Source organism: Nyctereutes procyonoides, unplaced genomic scaffold (genome assembly GCF_905146905.1).
Source record: "Nyctereutes procyonoides isolate TBG_1078 unplaced genomic scaffold, NYPRO_anot_genome, whole genome shotgun sequence".
Lineage (NCBI taxonomy): Eukaryota > Metazoa > Chordata > Mammalia > Carnivora > Canidae > Nyctereutes > Nyctereutes procyonoides.
Window position 1 is genome coordinate 41,016,664 of NW_026575030.1, and position 17,717 is coordinate 41,034,380.

The window sequence follows — 17,717 nt, forward strand, 5'->3', positions numbered from 1 at the left end:
TGTGAATTGAAGGAGAAAATTAGGAAGGAAATTAAGAGAAAATTTTTCCACAAAGGGAATGCTTTGATGACAGAGAAAAGAAATGAAAAAGAAAATAATCAAGAAGCTGGAGAGAAGACAATTTGTAATGATAGTGTTTTCTTCTTTGCTCACTGGTATGATGTTATAAATAATCCATAGGGTGAGAACTGAACCTTATTTTCTTTTTTGTTTCCTGACAGATAAAAAAAAAAATGTCATCCCCTTGCACAGAGCAGGTAATTAAAAACTATTTTGTTGAGTTAACAAAGGATTAGGACTGGCATTTTTAGTTACTTTTTACAGAGATGAGCTCTGTCAGTTGCAATCATGGGAACACACTAAATCTCCCATAGCACTTTAGCCAGAAACCCCACTTTTTAAGGCAGTTGTCTAGGATGAGGTGTGTGATCTATAGCTCAAGAACAGAGAATAGGTTACATGAAGATCAAACTCCTTGCCTCACTTTCACTACATCATGCTCATTAGCCACGTTAACCAACCAATCAGAGTCAGGCGGCACAAAATAAGACTGTTGGAAAATGTAAATATCACTGTTCCAAACTCCATGTTCAAATCTCTAGTTATCTCTCTAGCTAGTGAGACTCATCTGTTCTGTGAATTTTACATAAGAAATCATAGATTAGTTCCTCCTTGCTAGAAAACCAGCTTTTAATACCATATACTCAAGATTTTTTGAGAAATATGAAGATATATTTACTGGAGAAAAACCAAAAAGAAATCATTGAAAGACCAAATAAAAAATGTGAGGTTAATATTTTGAATTCATAACACAGTCCCCTGAGTTAGCATAAGGAGTTTTAAGAAATACAGATAGGGATCCCTGGGTGGTGCAGTGGTTTGGGGCCTGCCTTTGGCCCGGGGTGCGATCCTGGAGACCTGGGATCGAGTCCTACCTCAGGCTCCTGCATGGAGCCTGCTTCTCCCTCTGCCTGTGTCTCTGCCTCTCTGTCTCTCTCTGTGTGACTATCATGAATAAATAAATAAAATCTTAAAAAAAAAAAAAGAAATACAGATACCCAAATCTCTCCCCTCAGTGATTCTTTTTTTTAAAAAAAATATTTATTTATTTATCTATTTATTTATTTATTTATTTATTATTTATCTAGCTATTTATTTATTTATTTATTTATTTATTTATTTATTTATTTATGAGAGAGTGAGGGAGAGAGAGAGAGCAGGAACAGGGGGAAGGGCAGAAGGAAAGGGAGAGAATCCTTAAGCAGACTCCCCACTGAACCTGGAACCCAATACAGAGCCCAGGGCAGAGGCCAACATGATGCTCTATCCCAGGACTCTGAGATCACAACCTGAGCTCAAACCAAGAGTCAGCCACTAAGCCTCCCAAGCACTAAAATCACCTCCCTTCCCATTTTCAATGATCTTACTGGACATCCAGGGCTGAGAACCACTGAGATAAAAGAACAAGGTTTTACTACAGCTGAGATTTCATTTCTTTTTTTTTTTTGTAAGCAGGTTTTTAAAATTTATTTATTCATGAGAGACACACAGAGAGAGAGAGAGGCAGAGACACAGGCAGAGGGAGAAGTAGGCCCCATGCAGGGAGCCTGACGTGGGATTCGATCCCGGTTCTCCAGGATCAGGCTCTGGGCTGAAGGCAGGCGCTAAACCGCTGGGTCCAGGCTGCCCAGCAGATTTTTTTTTTTAAGTCATCACAGTTCCATAACAGAAATCTGAAAACAGAACCTCTAAGAAAGGACAGTGCTAACTAACGCCACAACATGGCAGCTTAGTCCTGCGAGAGTCAGCCAATCAGAAACATAATGCATTTATGGAACTACAGAAATGAAATTAAGGTTGAGTTTTTATTGCTTTGATACAGTTCTGACCAATAAAGTAAAAGGTATAGAATCAGAAGCAAAACATTGACAGGTAAAGAAGTAGTGATCCTTTTTCCCCACTGGGGGACATTTTCTTCCTGTGCCTCTTCTGTCATCAAATGATGTAAGATTTTGTGTTTCTTTAAATAACCATGACATTTGACATGGCCGTTGATGAGTCCTACAAATAGACCGCCTGATCATGTCATGTCCTTCATCATCTTCAACATCTTTCAGAAGAAAACCCAACTCTATGATGTAGCAAAATAGAACAAAAGAAAGAAAAATCCCTGAGATAAGATTCCTACTTACCTAGATTCCTACCAACCTCAGATCTCTCTACTTCCATACCCATTCTACGCACCCTGCACTTATGTTCCCAAAGATGAAAAGGGATTTCACACATTCATTCCTTTGCTCATGTTGCTGCCTCAGTATGGAAAGTTCCTCTTCCCAACTCCACACCCTCTTATCAGGAACATCTCTCCATTCAATCCTTCCAGAGTCAGCTCACACATACTCTTCTTTCAGATATTCCTTTATCAAGACACTTCCGGCCCATGGAGTTGACCATTTCCTATTCTATTTCCACCAGAGTCTCTGCACTGTTCTATAATAGCAGTTCTAAAAATGTGCTACGTTGTGGTCAAGGTTTATCAGCGTCAGCACTATTGACACTTTAGACTAGATAACTAGTATAGGATGTCTTAACATCACTGTAGCAGATGTAACAGTATCCTTGGCTTCTCACTACCTGCCAGGAGTACTCCGACTCAAGTCATGACACCCAAGAATATCTCCAGACACTGCCAAATGTCTGGTGGAAGACGGGGTTCAAAATCGCCCCAGTTGATTCATATGTATATCTTTGTTTTCCAATAAACTTGTAATCTTCATAAAAGCAAGAGTATTATGTTCACCTTTGCATTTAGGATATAGCAAAATGCCAGGTCCACTACAGATTCTCAAGAAATTTTTGTTAAATGAATAGTTATTTTGTTATAAAAGGGACAATATCATACTACCAAAATATAGAAAATCTAGTATATTAATTTCTAGTCCTGACCAAGATAATGCTTTACTTTGTAAAGATGATCTCATTAATGAAATTAAATTTTCTATTTCAACAAAACATTAATTAAATTAAAATCATTGAATTAACCACTAGAAGTAACTTATGTTGATTTTTATATGATTTTAAAACAAAAGAAAATGAGATTGGTATCTAAGATTACATCTATATGTATATAAAACTCTTGGATTAAAAATTGCTTGAATTAGTTAATTGATTCAGTTTTTTTATAAAAAAAAGTTTGTATTTTTTATTTTCTCTAAATAGCTTTAAGTAATTGTTTCACTTTAAAAAAAAGTTCACTTAGCACTTTTTATGCCTTATAAGTAATTTTTTTCAATTTTTATAAATTAAAAAGCCTCAAAATACAATCCCTTGCTAAGTCTCCTTCTCATTCCATTAATATTGATGGCACACATTTCTACGATAGAAATGACAAAGCACAGAATTTTTAGAAACCAGAAATATATTACTTTAATTTGAAGTACTTATTCAAAATAAGTTTCTAAATAGAATCGCTATGCCAGAATTTAAATATATGAGCACAAATGCACATTAAACACAAATACACATAAGTTTTTAAAGTGTATATATTCTATGGTAATCATTTTAAGTCTCTAAAAGATTAGTATTTTTTTATTATTCAATTATTTTAACTTCTTATATCCAAATTATGATAAATTACATTTGAAATAGAAAGCTAAGCAAAAGTTCTTTCCAATTTCAAGTTAAATCTTATCTAAAAAATTGTTTAATTTGAAAGTACAATTCACATAATTTACAGAAGGTTTATATTCAGTGGTTTAAGGATGGTATATCTAACTGAGAGACAGTATAGTTATATGAGCTCTGGTTATTTATTAGGTAAGCATATTTGAGCAAATATACTTTAAATTCTAACATATGACACTAACTGGTCTTCATTTTTTCTTACTCTTCCTAATGATGCAGTTTCACATTAAATGCCTATAGCCTTAGTGAAAATTTTAAGTTACCTTCATTTTACAGAGAATCTGAACTTTAGAAACAAATAAAGCCATTGACATTTTCATTTAACCTCAAGTATCTTTAACAAACTAAAAAAATACCTTTTGTATTTAGCATCTGGATCTTTTACATATATAGCAATAGAAATAACAAAACTGTCGTAATAATCTAACTTTAACTCTGCTCTTTTTAAGACGTATCAGCTTTTTATTTTTCCTCAAATTTGGCATTATAATATTTCCTAATGTTCTCGTTACGTTTTAAAAATGCATAAATATCCAGGCATGTAATTTTGGATTTTTTTTATATTTCTTCATGTATTAGTATATCTTACTGTGAGTTCTAGAAAATTACTACTTTAAACTAGGGGTCAGTGAACTATATATGGCCTGCAGGCTTAATCCTATCCATCAGCTTTTTTTGTATGGACCATGAGCGAAAGCGGTTTTCACATTTTTTAATGGTTGAAAAAAGTAAATTAAAAAAAAAAAGAATAACATTTCATGAAGAAGGAAAATTAATGAAATTCGTGTTTCAGTGTCTATAAGTGAAGTTATTGGAACACAGCTACACTCATTTGTGTGCATATGTCTATGGTTGCTTTTGAGCTACAATGACAGCTTTAAGATGTCATGACAAAGACTCACAAAGATTAAAAATATTTACTTTGTGGGTCTTTGCAGAAAAGTTCGCCAATCCTGCTTTAAACAATTAGTATGTGACTCTACATAAAATAATACGCAAATCTGGGGGACAGGACACAATGTATTCGTAGGAGATTTCTTTCAGCCAACCTGAAACATTGGTCATTAGTAATAAAATACTTATCATGATATTCATCCAATACTTGAAAAAGTATTATTGAACTGGTCAAATCAATCATTTATGTTTTTGAGGTTTACTTTACTTTATCACATCACTGAAGTCTTGAGAGTTTGGAATTCCTATAATTCCCCACTCAAAATCAACGTAGATGTCTAGTAACAATCAGCAATGACTCCGGATCTATGAAACTCAGCCTAATATTTACTTTATCATGTCTTGGTAAAGCTGTTATGCCCGGTTTCTAGTTACAACATTTTGTAATGAAGACAAAACACAGCAAACCAGATCAAGCTGAATTTATAGTCTTGACCCAGTTTACATTTCAGCTTAAACACAGAAGGAGGAAAAAGCACAAATTTGGTAAATTAACCAAAAAATTGAATTCCTTGCAAGCAAACACTACTAATAGGTATTTAAATGATACAAAAGATTATCATCCTCTACTAATGATCTTAATGCTATTCAAGCTATTGAAAAAGCTACAAAAACATAAATCTTCAGTAATTCACTGTTTGATGTCATGACTAAGTGGATTACAATCTGAGCATCTGCTTATGGTTCAAAAGTTACCTTCAAAATAAGATTTCCTAGCAGAAAAATCTGATTTTGTTAACCCTCTGGATCATTATCATAGGGCTTTTTAAAAGGGGGCAAAAAGCTTTAAATGTCTTGAAAGGAATGTAGAATTTGTTGCAATATCTAGCATCATCTTGTTATTATAGTATGTGAGGCTATTAAAAAATAACAATTACTATATTTTACTTTGAGGACATTGCTGAAAATCTCTAAAATGAAAGTACATACAGTATACTTATAGATTTTTATATTTAGCCAAGTATTATAATAGTCTGTAAGGAAAAATAAAAAAATCACTTAGGTACATTAAAAAATGTATGACTAGGAGCAATGTTTAAATAATAGCTCTGATATGTGTCTCCTAAGATAAAGCTAGCGACTAGCAAATGAAATAATAAATACTCTATTATATATTAAAAGAAATATTTGATTTTTAACTAACTTCAACTCCTTTGCTGTTGCTAACAAAGTTGTTTAAGCTGACAGTTTAGAATGGTTTTTCCTTGACCCCTAAAATGAATCATAAGAAGCCAGTTCCCAGTAGCAAAACAAATAATGTCATATTCCTGAGAACTAAAAAGATTATTTCGAATACATGAGCCTAAGAAGTGAGGTGTCTTCCTTAACATCAAAAACAATTGGTCTTACCAAAGGCAATCTTGGAATGGAAAGAGACTTAGAGATCATCCAAGAAATGGATAGAAATCACCATGTTTCTTTCCAGGTTACATGAGATTCCATGTGGATTCTAACAATACGAGACTCATCATTAAATTTATTTTCATTTAAGAGAAAATCAAACCACAATTATTTTCAATTATCATATCATCTTGGTAATTAGAGACGATGCCACCCATATTTACCCAGATTTTTTGGTAAGCTGGATCCCTGATATCTCATTAATGGAACAGCCATGGGCTGAAGCCGACTGGGAGTGGACTGTGAATGGAGCGGAGCTCTAGCCTCAAATACAACGGTGTAGCAAAGCTTGTACAACTTTTGACCTCAGACCCTAACTTCAAAGTTGAAGAAGCTGCCAAAAGAGTAAGTCCTTTCTCCAAATCCAATCCAAATGTTTGGAATGCGACTGCAGTTCTCAAAATAAAATTTTCTTTATACTTTTCCTCACTCAAATATGGGAAGATGCTTTTCGTTTTGCTTTTGCAATATTCAAGATACTCCTCAGCCCAATCCTTACTTATCACTGGAACCACATGACCAAAAGAATTATATGGAGATTGCCTTATGACATAAAAAAATTATTAAAGTGAATTTTCCATGCTTACTAAAAAGGTAGCATTTGAGGTCACTTCAGGTGGCTTCAGTGCTGGGCACTTACCCAAGGCCCTGGTTCTGTGGAGTCAGCTGTCCTCCATGTGCCTGGTTCTGCTGCATGTGACTGAGTGTTCAAATGCCTGGTCTTACCAAACTTTTTCAGAAAAGATTCAACCCTTCAAATGAGAGAAGAGTCGCTCATTATGAAAAGCCTTTAAAAAGAGAGAGAAAGAGAGAAGAAGAAAAAAAAAACTGGATTTTTGACAAGCAAATTCTTCCACAGTCTCAGAAGGTTTTGCAAGACTAATCATCACCAACATGAAACTTGAGCTCGTCCTTTATAGACCTTTGTTTCCTTCCAACTATATCTCTTTCAATTTTCATTTCATTCCCTTATTCTTTTTCTCCTACCTGCTTTTGATCTTCTATTTTATACTGCACAGAGGTCTTGAGTGGTATGTGTGAAGTGAGCCACCGTCAGCCTGATGAGGGAAAGCCTGCTGGTCCAGGAGAAAAAAAGATCATAAAGTAAGAAACAAGGCCTGAGACTGGATTGGGAGTCAATCTGCACGGTTATCAGTGTTCTGTTACGCTTTGTGAAGATGCCTGGCCCTTTCAGTGCTACATTTCATGTAGTGATGAAAATGGGATATGGAATATCATCGTGAAAAATGGTTTGGTTGGGATCATAATGACTAAGAGGCTGTCAATGCAAAAAACCCAACAGGACCGAATTGTAAAGGAGTTAGACACTGAACCTGCTTCATAATCTCTGCTTTTGTTTAGGGGCCTCCAAACAACACGCCCCACCAGCCTTTGGAGGCTTTGGACTCAGCTGGATGTCATCTAAACCTTCCACCCCAGGAACTATTATGATTTCTCACTGGGAAGGGAAGTGAGAAGCTGGGATTCAGGCACCATGGAAAACTTTTCAGGATATTTTGACCAAAATAAAGCTTTACTTTATGCGCTACTGTGCTTAGGGATGACCAAGCAGCAGACCGAAGCCCATTGTGTGGGTTTATATTACTCTGCCAGCTGTTTAATAATGGCTGTCCTGAAAAAGCACATTGCTTTATCAGTAATACCCTGGCATATATCTTTATAAAATTTTATTTTATTCAATTGGCTCAAGATACTTTAACAACATTTACGTTCTCAATTTCTTCCGTACTGAAGCAAGTTGCCCATGGCTACTGTGAACTGAGATTCAAATCTAAAAGTTCAGCCTTTTAGAATCTCTAGTCCATTTCCTGAACCAAATTCTCTCTCTAAGTGGTAAGTGAACTTAAAGCTAATATAACTACTAAAAAAATAACAGCTGGAGGCTATTCACATTGCCTTCTCTGTCCTGTTTAGTGTTGAGAGAGAGTTGATGCTTCCTAGACCAGACAAGTCCAGGTTCACATTTTTCAGAGAAGTGTCAGCTCCATAAACTTAAAACACCATTCTACTCATGAGCAAATAGGACATACATGAATATACCAATTTTTTTAAATACCATTAATATAAATTCCTTTTTTTTTTTTTTGGTTGGGAACTCTTATTAAAACACAAAAATGATTCTAAGAAATCTCTCTTAGGTCTTCCTAATTATGTTGACAGGAACTTCAGCTTTTCTTCATTCTCCAGAGGCTGTTTTATTCTATAATGAAGCTTTTGAGCTAGGTGTTTTCAAGCGATCTTTCAGGTTTCACTTTGAATATATGTCTGCCATGTTCTTTACCATTTTGAAAGTTAAAATGAAAATGCAATGGGTTTAAGCATCAATTAATAAATCCTGCCATTTCCAGAAAAAAATCAGTGGCCTCCACCCTATGAGAAAATGAGCATTTCATAAATATTGAAACCACTACCCGCATTCTCTATAAGTTGGTTAGCTAAAAAGACAGTAATTCCATTAGAGGCTTTCAACAAGGAAAAAATAAAATAGTTGAGATAAAGTAACTGAAATTATTTGCTACTATTTTGCCATTAAAAGGTAGTGAACAGTAACGTCATACATTCCACTAACTTCTAAGAGAAAATTCGAACAGTTTTCTGAAAACTCTGAGCCCTTTATTAGGGGATTTCTTGTCTTACAAGCTGTGCGACTTAGCTGAATATTTGATTAGTTGTACCTGCAGCATATGCTTGTATCTGGGAATAATTTTAGCTATATAAAATATTCATCAGTATTTGATAGCACCAGAATTGGAAATCTGTGCAGTTATCCCATCCACAAAAAGGATTTACTTAATGTTTCATAGTAAGGCGACCAATGAATGCCCTTGAGTTCCTAAAGGGGGCTGAATTTAGACCTCAAAGACTCCCTGACCAGTAACCGTTTCTTCAAACTGCCTGGGCTCCTGACTTCCTTTAAAAAATCATATAATGGGGCAACTGGATGGCTCAGTGGTTGAGCATCTGCCTTTGGCTCAGGTCGTGATCCTGGGGAATCCCTGGGATCCCTGGGATGGAGTCCCACATCGGGTTCCCCGCAGGGAGCCTGCTTCTCCCTCTGCCTGTGTCTCTGCCTCTCTCCGTGTGTCTCTCATGAATAAATAGATAAAATCTAAAAATGAAGTAATAAAAATAAAAATCATATAACTAAACCCTCAGTAACTGAATTGCTCCAGCTAGAAAATGAAAGTAAAAAGCCCTCCTTGTCACATGGAGCTATAATAAAACATAGTTTTAGTAAGTCAGTACATTAGGATCTGGCTTACAGGACAGGCGCATCTTTTCTATCATTCAATATAAATATCTATCCATGATGAAACATAACGGTGAGATTTTTGTCTTTTTGTTATTAAGGTCAAACCTAGAAAGGTAAAATGGACATTGAGCAGCAGCCTGTGTAGGGGGTAAGAGACAAAGGTTGACTTCCACTGTCTTCTTACAGTTCTCTCTCAGGGATGGAACTGCCCCCAGGACTTAGTCCTTGCCCTCTTTACCTCAGTATGTACCTTTGCTTTCCAGATGATTCAGTCTCATCCAGTTGTAAAGCACTTACCCACTTTCTTGCGTCCTACATAATTTACTTACTTCTAGGTCTTCTCCCTCCTGACACATACCTGAATGTAATCCCTACTGTGGGTTCTCCTGTTCCCTGATGCTTGCCTAGCCCCCAGGGGAATGCGTAGTATGTCGGTGGCATCAATAATATATTCTGAATGAATGAAGGAATTAAAGAAAGACAGTACAGCATTACAGAAAACGTCTATGACTCTTTCTTGTAACTGTAAGTGGTGAAATCTATTTCTTTCAAGATTAAAGGAAAAGGTCTTCTTCACCCTATAGAAATACCTCTTACCGTAGTTTTCTATTAAAGCAGTTTTAGCTTCACACTAAAGAACTATATTATAAAATAAGCATAAGAGCTTTGTGCCTCTTAACTCTATGCTTGATGAAGTTTGTACCATGTGAATGTTTAGCCTCACTTGCAAAATTCCTGTTTGTTTTAAAATGGACCCAAACTCAGTGCTATAAAGGAACTCATAATATCTATCTATCATCATCTATCTATCTATATATTATCTATCTATCTATCTATATATATATATAAATTTTTTACTTTGATATAATCAATTAATCCAGCAACCAGAAAATAGTTTTTTGGTATCATGGATTCTCCCCAAGCAATTTACTTTTCATTTCCTGCTGTCACGTGGGCATCACATAGATGCACCCCAATGGGCTTCTTACTGCAGAGCTGAGTTGTAGGAGAGCCATAGGTTTTTCAGGTACTTATAAAATCAGTTGTAGCCCATGTACTCTATACACAAATAAATTGGCTCTGTCCTAATGAGATTTCAGTCCACACAGTATTGTAGACAAATTATAAAAGCAGACTTAGCCACACTTGAAAGAGGGCCCAAGCAAGCTTTCTACATAAGTGCAATCGATTTCCCAGCTCAACAAGTAATTTAACCAAATATTTCTAATCTCAGGAGTTTAAAACCTGAATAAATTAGTCTTACTACTTGATCAGCATAAGTTGTTAGTTGATAAGCTAGCAAGCAGCAATACAGCCAGGCTAAGATTTTATTGTATCGCAGGCATTCTTGCACCACAAAAGGGGAAAATGTTATTAAAGGAATGTTGAAAGAAAAAAAAATAAAAAAAAATAAAGGAATGTTGAGGGGATCCCTGGGTGGCGCAGCGGTTTAGCGCCTGCCTTTGGCCCAGGGCACGATCCTGGAGACCCGGGATCGAATCCCACGTCGGGCTCCCGGTGCATGGAGCCTGCTTCTCCCTCTGCCTGTGTCTCTGCCTCTCTCTCTCTCTCTCTTTCTGTGTGTGTGACTATCATAAATAAATAAAAATTAAAAAAAATTTAAAAAAAGGAATGTTGAATTTATTACTTTAAGATGCTCAGTAGAAATTCTGATAGATTGTTGCTCTTATATCACATGATTCTTAAAACCTGTTTTTCAGGTATTTCTAGAGACTTCCCTTACATGACAGATTTACTGATATATCCTAGGTGCTTTCAGTGAAGAATTCATGGTAATTACAGTATTTATAGTAGTATAATTTCTTGCTAGTTATTTATTTACAGATGATCAATTCCAGGAACTAGCTTTCCTAGGTATCTGATATTGAATACCTTTAAGAAAGCTTATAAATCATCCCCACATTTATATGGCATTTCCTTGTTTCTTGGATTACTTAAGCACTCTTATTTCTGGAAACACCTAATCAAAAGCATTAAATTTAAAATAATTGTAAATTGGAGTGCTGAGGGCTATAAAAGTGCAATTACTGTATCAGTTCACCAATACAGCCCTATTTGCCAATAAAAGCACTGAAATTGTGGTTTGTATTTCCAGCAAATCTTGGTTGAAAGCCACAAACTGGATAATGGTAGGAAAAATTGTTCTAATCGTATCTCTATTGTCATAATAAGGCAGACCCATTGCTTTTAAAACCAAAATTTCTAAGAAATTTCTAACCCAGTAACATAGGATACTATAGTAGTTTCAATACACATTCCAGAATGGTAAGGGTTTGTCCTGAACTTTTTGGTTAAATTGGGTACCACCTCTTTCATAGAACAGGAAACAAACGAGGACTACAAAGGCTGAAAGATAATTTAAATAAGGGATGTGAGCTTCCAGGTGAATGGGCCTAGAGCACGCTGAGTTAATAGCAGGAAGGAACCAATTGTGTAGCACAAAGCTTGCCTAAAGACAACAATGGTTAATACTTTTTTCAGGAATTGTTCCCATTCAGAAGTACATTGCACAGCAAGGTGGGAAATTCGAATTTTTCAGACCAGATCAAGGATTTTATTTGCAATTACTCAACTTTTATGTACTACCTCATGTTTTTAAATCATTTTCACATATTTGGACTGGATTACAACTTTGAGCTACCAATTTGCTATCGTGCCTAGAAGTCTGAAAAGTCAATGGTATTTCTTATTAGAAAAAAATGAAAAGGGGGATCCCTGGGTGGCGCAGAGGTTTAGCGCCTGCCTTTGGCCCAGGGCGCGATCCTGGAGACCGGGATCCAATCCCACGTCGGGCTCCCGGTGTATGGAGCCTGCTTCTCCCTCTGCCTGTGTCTCTGCCTCTCTCTCTCTCACTGTGTGCCTATCATAAATAAGTAAAAAAAAAAAAAAAAAAATGAAAAAAATGAGTTTCCTGCTTAGATCTTTTTCTTTTTAGGTAGTACTGGCCAATTAGCTGGTAGTGACGTTTTCTTGAGTCAGAGAGTGAATTTTGTGCACCCGTTTACACATTCATTATACTAACTAACCAAGAGGCCCAACATCACAGTTTAATTGATATATTTTTATCATATAATAAAGTACCACATCTTGAAGGGGGAAAATAGTAAGTCCAAATGTACCACCTTGATATTAGTTTTACTACAGTCACATCAAAGCAGACAGGTTATAACATCACCTTTACCTTTTGACACATTCAGGAAGTTGTTAAGTACTATTACCCTAATGAAACAGAGAATAGAGATGAAGAACAAAATACTACCTAGCTTTTCAAACCTATGGCTTTGACCTATAGAAATATACGTCATGGATGAAAACGCAATGCACATGTAAAAATATTCTCTTTGAAATTTCTTCGTGAATGGCACAATATTAGTCAACTTGCTTCTCCATCATTATCATTTAAAAAATGCATCTAATTCCTCTCCATGTGGTCAACATTAAATATGGTCATAAGAGTACTTATAGAAATAGAGATGACAGAGAGAGAGAGATCACATGGTAGAGGTGATAAAGATAGAAGGAAAGGGAAAGAGTTGTACACTATTGGTTCTTTTTCTCTGTAGAACTCTGACTCATATAACAGCAAGTTAATGTTATACCTTTTCTGCTAAATTCCATCTCCCCTACCTAGCAACTTTACAGACTTTTTCCTTTTCAGTTTTTATTTGTCTGAACCCAAAATGAAAAAAAAATCTTTTATTTATTCACAACAAACTTGATCTTCTTAGAATCAACTCATAATTATTAATGGCTAAATGATTCTTTTGGAGATCTGATTCTGATGTCCCACATATTCACTGTCTGCCCAGCTTTATCTCAAACATGGAAGATAGAATCATATTTGTTTCATTAAAGTTACTTTGTGAAGTCAGATCAATGTATAAAGTAGTTGGAAATGGTCTACACCTGCTATAGTCAATGTCCATTTTGGAATGTTGTTACTGTTTTTTTCAAATATAAAAGCTAACTTAATAACTCTTCTGAATCATACTAGACAAATTACAATGCTTAAATTGAACGACATGGTTTTATTCTTACCTACCTTATTAATGTCTCAGAAGAGACCAAACTCTTTGAATAAATAATCCCAAATCAGTATTGAATTGAGCCGATGAACTCCAATGGGATTTAGACTATCTGCTAATTCTGCTGGGTAAAGGATTTCTTTTACATATGCTGGGATTTGGAGAAGTAGAATCTGATTTGCCTCCAGCTCCTATCTCTTCATCCCATAGTTAAATATTTGTGTACAATAAACTTTTGCAACCACTTTGTGTTATTTAAATGCCAATATATCTCTTCCCCCACAATGAACATAGATGGGTATATTAAGGACACACACACAAAAAGTATTTTGAGAACAAATGCAATTCTTTCTCAGGATCTGGTGTCTATTAAAAATTACTTTTTGAAACATTTGATAATCTTTATATAAATTATTAGGTCAATTTTTTTTCCATTTTGCCTAAGAAATATTTTGGAATGTGAATATTATTACATTTTTATATGACAGAAATATATTGGTATTCTTATCTGATCCCCCTTCCCATTCCCCTTACCCTCTCCTCTTTCTGAACACAGGCATGTGTAGTAAGCCTTTCACAAACAAGGCAACCATTCAGGACTTAGGTACTTGTGCCAATTTCCACTCAACAGGATTCCTATGCACTTGTAGGTGCCAAACAGCAACTCCTGTGTTTCTCCAAAAGAATTCTTAATAGAGAGGGGATTAAACTCTAAGTGGCTTCCTGATTTCACCATTTCTGTAGTCCAGTGTTAGGTTGCTGAAAGGTTACTTCATTTGTACCATCAGGAGTCTAACAGGCTTTAGAAACTGAGTGAGTGATGTAATGATTTGTGTGTGTGTGTGTGTGCGTGTGTGTGTGTGTGCGTGCACGTACACAGGAAACACTGGAGTAACTAGCAATCTGTTTCATTAAAAGCACATAGACATTTTTGAGCGTCTCGTCATTTTTTGAAAGTAACTCTTCTGTGATGCTCTAAATATCAAATGAAAATGCAAAATGGGAGATAAAAATTATTGTAATTGGAATAATAGTCCATATAGTAAAAGAGAGACAATATTAAATGAGCGCATGTATTTGCCCAATACTGATACTCAACTCCACTCTACGCAAATATTTACTCAGTATCCTAATATAAAAAGTAAAACGTCCTTAGGGTGGCAATGCACCTATAAATGTCCAGTCTATAAATGCCAAACAGTTGCAGCAACAGTTCCACATGCCCATGTTCAACTAGACCGATATATAATCAAGAGGAAAAAGGAAACAGAGCTCACACTGAGTGGAGGACTCTCCAAATTATCAAACTTGAAATTAAACAGGAGAGAAAACATTAAAACTATTGCTTTTATAAATATAATCAGTCATCTGGAAAATGAGTTCTATACAGATATAATAAGTTCCCAAGAATAATTTGTACCAAGTCCAACCAGTGCCTTCAGTTTTGTGCAAACCATCTTAGTAATGGTTTCTGGTTCTAAGTATCGTCTAGCATCTTCTGTGCTCTCCATGTGCTCACCATGGGCCTGCTGAAAATATGTAGTTGAACCACATGATCATGCAAGGTTATTTGTGAAAAATTTATTTGACTTGGCCCCACAATTGAACTCTTACCTTAAAAATCAAGAAGGTGCATTGCTGGAATAAACAGCTTCACTAGAGTCCGTTTATAATTGCTACTTTCACAAGACATCAAAGGTCCATAGGAAAGAGTTGTTTACTAATATCTGTCCTAAGCAACTTTCCTTCTTTCCAAAGGAGTGTGCCCTCTTCAAGTTTTAAGAAATACACACCAGAGAGATTAAGAAGGATTAGGAAACAAATAGTCCGTGTAATCTGAAATTAAGGAATGAAGTTAATATATTTGATAGTTTAGCATTGCTTTAAGTTGATTTTATTTTATATAATATTTTTGTTACAAGGGTAATACTCTGGCCAGTGACACATGTAGGTCTGTTTTTGTCAACAGCCACATACTCTGCTTAACGAGGACTGACCCCAAGGTCCATTATACTAGATATTTGGTTTAGAAAATCTTCTAAAGATCAAACAAATTTTTTCCTGAAACTCACTATATTATTACATTTGTTTATTTTCAGCCATGGCTACAGTGGATGGTTTCCACCTACTTCTAAACTGATTTAAGGGATATTATAAGTAAGAGGAATAGATATAATAAAGCTATTATGAGGGATCCCTGGGTGGTGCAGCGGTTTGGCGCCTGCCTTTGGCCCAGGGCGCGATCCTGGAGACCCGGGATCGAATCCCACGTGGGGCTCCCGGTGCATGGAGCCTGCTTCTCCCTCTGCCTACGTCTCTGCCTCTCTCTCTCTCTCTCTCTCTGTGACTATCATAAATTAAAAAAATAAAGCTATTATGAAAACTTCAAAGGACAAGAATCAAACAGGAAGGAGAAATATAGTTTAAGAATCTACAGGGGAGCACTGACTAAAACCTGAACAGGATTTTCTATAGCAACTTTGTAGAAAATGAAGAACACATTCTTTTTTATACTGTTTTTATCACTGCTCTTAAAGAATTAAGAAGAAAAGGTTAAGTGACAGGAATTTTTTCTTTCCTGTAAGTCTCTCAGTGGCCTTCTGAGAATTTCCATTTTCTTCCAAGTCTTAGCTCTCATTTTCTACAGAAATCATCCTTGTGCCAGTTGTTTTTAATTGCCTTCCTGATACCTATTCATTCCATCTCCCCTTCTAATAGAACACAAATTAATTTAGTGGGTAACGTTTCCGTTTAAAAATACTTAGCTGTCCACAGTCCCACGAATCAGGGGATGGGCTTGAGGTGTAGTTCTGGGCAAAGAATATATTGTAGAAACTACAGTTAAGTATTGGGCTTTTCAGAGTGTTATGTCTTCCTAAAAACATGGGCAAACCTCCTCGACATATCTTTTGCTCTTTACCTTTATCCTTTCTTCCTTCTTAGAATTGAAAAGTGATGTCTAGAAGGGTAATCTCTCTCCCTCTCTTTTTTTTTTTTTCAAATACAAGGAGAATGACTGTGCATTAAGGATGACAATTCTAAAAAGCAGGGAAAGTCTGCACCTCACTGTCCTCCTGTCAACAGCCCTGGAGTACTATCTGCCTCCAGACTCTAGTCACATGAAATGGAAAAATAAACAAAATAAGACACTTTAACTGAATTTCCATGACATACAGTTGAATACAACCCTAAGTCTTAGTCTTCCTTTGTGTTTCTCAGCCTCACTCTGGTTTAGCTGCCCCCCCTTCTTTCCACAGCATCTCCTACAATCCCAACACAACCTTTTCTCTCCCTCATTGCCTAAATTTCAGGGAGAGAGACCATGTCAAACTTTCAAGTACAGGTCCCCAGAACCTAGCTCATGTCTACATAGCACATAGGAAGCACCAAGTGCATCTATTAAATGGGGGAATAATAAAGAAATTAGTGAAAAAGGACAATACTCACCTCTCTCTACATCTACTACAACTAACTGCTACATCTATTACTACAGCTAGGGTTTTTTTTTTAAACCTAGACTGTTGAAGTCACTTCCTCCTTGCTTAAAAACCCTTCCATAGTTTCCCATTACCCTTAGAGTAAAATTCAAATCCCTCCCTCCTTCTGGGAAACCTGGCACTGCTCTGACTGTGTGTCTTTCCTTTTCCTCATTACATTCTAGCCACACTGGCTTTCCTTCCGTTTTTAAAACATTTCAAGATCATTCTAACCTTAAGATCTTGTACCAGATGTTCCCTTTCCACAAATTTTCACATGTTGGCTCCTTCTTGCCTTTCAGATGGCAGCTGAGTTCACATCCTCAGAGAGGTCACAGCTGACAAGTCAATGTAGAGGAACTCATCAAGCTCTCTGTCCCATAACCCTCTTGTGCAGCTGTGGAGAAAATATTCTTGTTTCTGCAAAGTTAGGGCCTTCTGGGAACACTTTACTGAAATTTGGAATCTAGGCTAAAACACAATCCTTACAAGGTAATTTAGGATTGACTAAATAACAAGAACTCCAGAGAGCTTTATCTCTTCAGAGGTATGTGTTTACATTTCAAGGGGAGATGAGACCCAGGGCCATGGACACATTCCAAAAGGAGGACGCAGGATCCTTCCTATTATTTTTCCAAGGAAACACTCTCAAAAAAAGAGGAAAGTCAGCTGCCTTTCTGTCCTGTATAAATGTCCAGCTTCATTTAGGGGAGGAGGTTGGGGGTACTCACCTACCATACAGACTCTGTTGAGTGACAGCTGGCTCTCACTGCATTGCCCCCGAAGGAAGACACTACAGCACAAGGAAACGGGGCATTATTATTTGCTATAAATAAATAATGATAAATCTGTCTGCTCCAGAAACCTCATGCTGGCATTCAG

General features: G+C 36.2%; 1 protein-coding gene across 1 annotated transcript in view; it reads right to left on the reverse strand.

Moving 5' to 3' along the window:
• Positions 1-17,717, reverse strand: part of ZPLD1 (zona pellucida like domain containing 1) — a 250,430-nt gene that overhangs the window by 55,559 nt on the left and 177,154 nt on the right. Inside the window, exons 2-3 of the mRNA XM_055316249.1 lie at positions 7,027-7,112; positions 6,680-6,827 (exon numbers count right to left, since the gene is read on the reverse strand). The gene's annotated coding sequence lies outside the window, so the exon portion shown is untranslated. The remainder of the gene's footprint in view (positions 1-6,679; positions 6,828-7,026; positions 7,113-17,717) is intronic.